This window comes from Anguilla anguilla, chromosome 7, assembly GCF_013347855.1.
Source record: "Anguilla anguilla isolate fAngAng1 chromosome 7, fAngAng1.pri, whole genome shotgun sequence".
NCBI classification, from domain to species: Eukaryota; Metazoa; Chordata; class Actinopteri; order Anguilliformes; family Anguillidae; genus Anguilla; species Anguilla anguilla.
In genome coordinates, this window is record NC_049207.1 from 10,373,000 (window position 1) to 10,377,445 (window position 4,446).

A 4,446-nucleotide genomic window follows, 5' to 3' on the forward strand; every position below is an offset into this window, starting at 1 on the left:
AGGGTTAGGGTTAGGGTTAGGGTTAGAATTAGGTTAGGGTTAAGGTTAGGCATGTAATGGCTGGGGTTAGGGTTAGGGTTAGGGTTAGAGGTTACGGAATGAATGTAAGTCAATGGGAAGTCCTCACAAGTATAGCAATACAAACTTGTGTGTGTGTGCGTGTGTGTGTATGCGTGCGCATGTGTGTGTGTGTGTGCGTGTGCGTGTGTGTGTGTGCATGTGTGTGCGCGCGTGTGTGTGTGCGTGCGTGTGTGCGTGCGTGCGTGTGTATGCACGTGCGTGTGTGTGTGCATGCTCGTATGTGTGTGCATGTGTGTGAGTTTGAAAGCACAGGGAAGCTGTGCTCTGTATGGAGCTCGGTGCTGTGTGCGCTCTCGGTACAGTAGTGCTGCTGAGAGCTGAATGGCTGCCAGTGTGACCCTGTTTCACCCAGCCCCAGTGCCGCTGCAGCAGGACGACGCGGAGCAGCACAGGCTTTTATTAATGTAACACAAGCTTGCAGCTTTCCAGCGCGCAGGAATGCAGTCTTTCCCTCCCGCACCTGGGACCTGGAGCACCTTCCAAATCAGACATGAGTCATCCTGCTCCTCGTACCCTCTGACTAAACCCCTCTGGGACCGGACCAACGTCTGCCTGATTTCACCGCTCACGATTTCACAAAAAAAAAAAAACATAAAACGTGAGGGATCTGCATTCTCTCAGTATTCCTGTGTGTCCTTCTAATTTTAGCAGCGGTCTGTGTGCTTGTGTGACTGCACGCCCGTCTGTGTGTGTGTGTGTGTGTGCGTGTGCGCGTGTGTGTGTGTGTGCATGTGCGTCTGTATGTGTGTGCGCGTGTGTGCGCGCGCGTGTGTGCGCGTGTGTTTATGCAGCCATTAATATGTATGTATATGTGCGTGTGTATCATGTGTCATTAGCAGTTCTATGGTCTTAACCCACACAGCCTCCAGCTTAATTGTAATCCAGAAACCCTGCTGAACTGATCAAAAAACAAGCAAAGTAGTCTGATGTTTATAATGAATGCATTGAGCATGCAAACAGAGCGTCTGTGTGCCTCTGCAAGAGCTGCTGAGTTCATCACCACAAAGAACTCATTGACCTGAATGTGGAGCCCCACCCTCTGGTACCACAGCCGAGAGAGCCCCCTGCTGGACAAAGATGAATCAGCAGGCTCTCTATCTCTCTTCTGTTCGCCCTCTCCACCTCCTGTACTTTTCTCCCCGCTTCTCTCTCTCCCCAACCTCTCTCTCTTTCTCTCTCTCTCTCTTAATTGCTCACCCCCACACTCCCACATCTCTCTTTCTCTCCCTCATTCCTTTTCTCTTTCTGCCAATCCCCTCTTTCCATCATTTTCTGTCCCCCTCCTGCTCTTGCTCTGTACCACTCCCCTCCCCTCTGTCTGTTGCTCTCCCTATCCGTTTCTCTCTGTCTGCCCTTCCTTGTTGTCTGTATTCTTTATTTCCATCCTTTTTTCTTTTCTTTTCTCAATCCTGCTCTCTTTATCACTGTCTCTGTCTTTCTGTCTCCCCCTTTCTCTTTCTATTCCCTCTCTCCCCCTCTCCATCATGGAAAGCACAGTGGCAGTGATGTACAGCAGGAAGACAGAGAGCCCAGTGTGTGAAAAAGCTCTCTCTTCTTCCAGAAATACAAACAGCCTATCTTTTTTCTTCTTCCTTTCTGGGTGAACAATCATGGTCATTAAAGATAAAAATGACTTTATGCCACTTCATATAAACATTTTGTATCAGAACTCAATGGTATCTTTCTTTTTAGATGCAAGTCTCTATCCAAGCTAACCACAGTGTGCCTTTTTGAATCCAGAGTAACACATTCAAGTGCAAAACTGTTTACCCTTGCCTTATATAATGTGATCCATTTGGCAGTTGCTGAAATGAATCAAAACGCAACATCAAGAAAAGAGAGGCCAGAAAAATGTTCCCGGGATGATCCCAGAATATGTACAGGATTATGTGTCATGGCCCAGATCCCAGGTCATGCAAGCTTGGCTGACCCACAATAATCCAGAATAGTTTTTTTAAAAAAAGGAAAAACAGTAAAAAAAAAAAAAAATTTTTTAAATAATAATTTTTTTTGTGACCTAAAAAGGAACACATTTAAGTCAGCAGATTACAGACAGAGCAGCTGCACCAGGACAGGTATCCCATGGGGGAATCGCAGGTCCACGGTTGCAGGTCTGTTTGATTTCTCTTCCTTCTCCTGCTCACAAAGCTTGGCTTATGCTCAAGGCACTGCAAGAAGCAGTGTTCAGGACTGTGAAAGGTCAATTTTAATCCTTTTCACATTCCAAACATGGCTCACCTTTTCATTGTTGTCAGGTATTAGCCTACAGGTAACATTTCCCAGTCTTTTGTGTGCATCACTCTTCACTATCATATAATGAAAAATGACATGTTGATGGGTTAGCATCACGTATGTCATTTTTTCCCCGGGAAAAATGACATTTGCATTTAGGAGACTTGCTTATTTGAATTTTAGGAAAAAAGATGACAAAGCAGTGTCAGATTTCTTGTGGTGAGGCATTCAAACCTGTGTCCAATAACCCCCCATGGGGATGCTAAATGGCGGCAGAATCACCTAGGGTTAGGGTGGGTTCAGTCAGCCTAGATCTACCTATAGATCTCTGGTGGCCCTCGTTGAGAAGTGTCTTCCTCTGTCTCATGCCTGTGCAAGCTTGGAAACAGCTGCATGTGAAGACATTTCAGATTGAGGACAAAATGGGGGAGCATTTTTTATTTTTTTTAAAAGCAGTAAAAATAAAGGGAAAGAAATATGAAAGGTATGTGTACAGGTGGTTGGGGAAAAAAGCCCCTCAGGGCTTATGGGCTGACCATTGTAGACAGTGGTAACAATCAATACAGCAAAGAAAGGCTGCTAGGAGTTTGTCCTGTTAAAGCATTTCTCTAGCACGTGGACGGGCCTCACAGCCTGGTATCGAGTCTGGATAGTGCCGGTGTCCCCACAGGGCTATGCATGACCTGCCTAAATGTCACCCAGGGACGTTGACTGCTCGGTGGGTTGGGACGTTAAAGTTGCTTTTGTGCACCAGAGCCCCCTGCTGGTCAACTGGGTTCCCACAACGTTATCTGCTGAGCTCACATGGAGCGTCTTCCTCAGACTCATGTCTGTGCAAGCGAGACTTACGAACAGATGCGTGACCAGAAGCGTCAGCTGTTATCATGTGCTGACGTTGATCACAGAGGTTGCAGTGAGCTCTGCAGTGTGAGCATGTTCGGGCATTCCAAATTGAGATTTTTTTTTTAAAGAAAAAAAAAAAGTAGAATTTGATAAACAAGAAAATGTTGAATAATAACCATTATAGGACGATGGGCCTTTAAGCTATTGTAACAATTAACCATTCCTTTTAATTGAAATATGTGCCGTATCACGCGTCTATTACTGTATTTTAATGTGTTTGATCAGCAGGGAGCTTCATCCCAGTTGGACTGGGGGGGTTCGGTTGTAACGCTCCTCTGAGGAATTTTGACTTCCTGACCTCCTTGCTGCACACCACACATTAAACGGACATTCAGCGCTCTCTGATGGAAGAGAGGGTGAGAGGGCGATATTATGTAATGTGCGAGCGCTTCTCTATTCAACAGCTCTGTTGTTGTTCGGCTGTCATAACCGGCATGTTCTCACATCAGGAAGGGGGGGGGGGGGGGTTCAACTGCGGATATGGGACCGTCCATTGCACCCCCCCCCCCCCCCCCCCCCCAACTCCCTATTTACATACCCACCTCTGGAAAAGGACTATTAGTGCAGTGGGACGTAAAGTGAGCTCTACAGTTTGTGGGTTTTGGGAAAGTGTTGTGTAACCTCATTATTGCCGGTGTTTTGGAGCCTTGAGCTGAAGGGAAAGTGCTGTGATTGGCCCCTATGAACCACTCCCTCCACAGAACTCCCTCCTTTCATCTCTGACAGATATACAGACACAACACATTCATACACACACACACACACACACTCACACATGCAAGCATGCACGCACACACACATGCAAACGCATTTATTGCACGCACGCACACACACAGTGACAGCGGTGCCACCTCCAATTCACCAACACTGGTCCAGCACTGCAAAGATCACTCCAGAAGCTCAGACAGCCACCACCGTGGAAGAAAATAAAAACAGAAGCACGTGGAGCAAGGGAGAAGCAACAGAACAGGAAACAGCTGGTGGCGAGTTGGGAAGTGCACCTGAGAGCGGTTTTGCCTCATCTGCACATCTGCAAAAGGACGTCAGTTCCCACAGTTCTGAGACAATCTTCCAGCTGGAAACATCTCCACTCACCTGGTTTCTTATCTTTGCTGATGCAATCAAATGAGCACGACCTGCCCGGAAGGAACCTACCCTTGACCACCAGTGCCACGCCCTCTCTCGCCCCCTCATCACCAATCACAAACTGCACTTCAGCTTTGCCCTCTT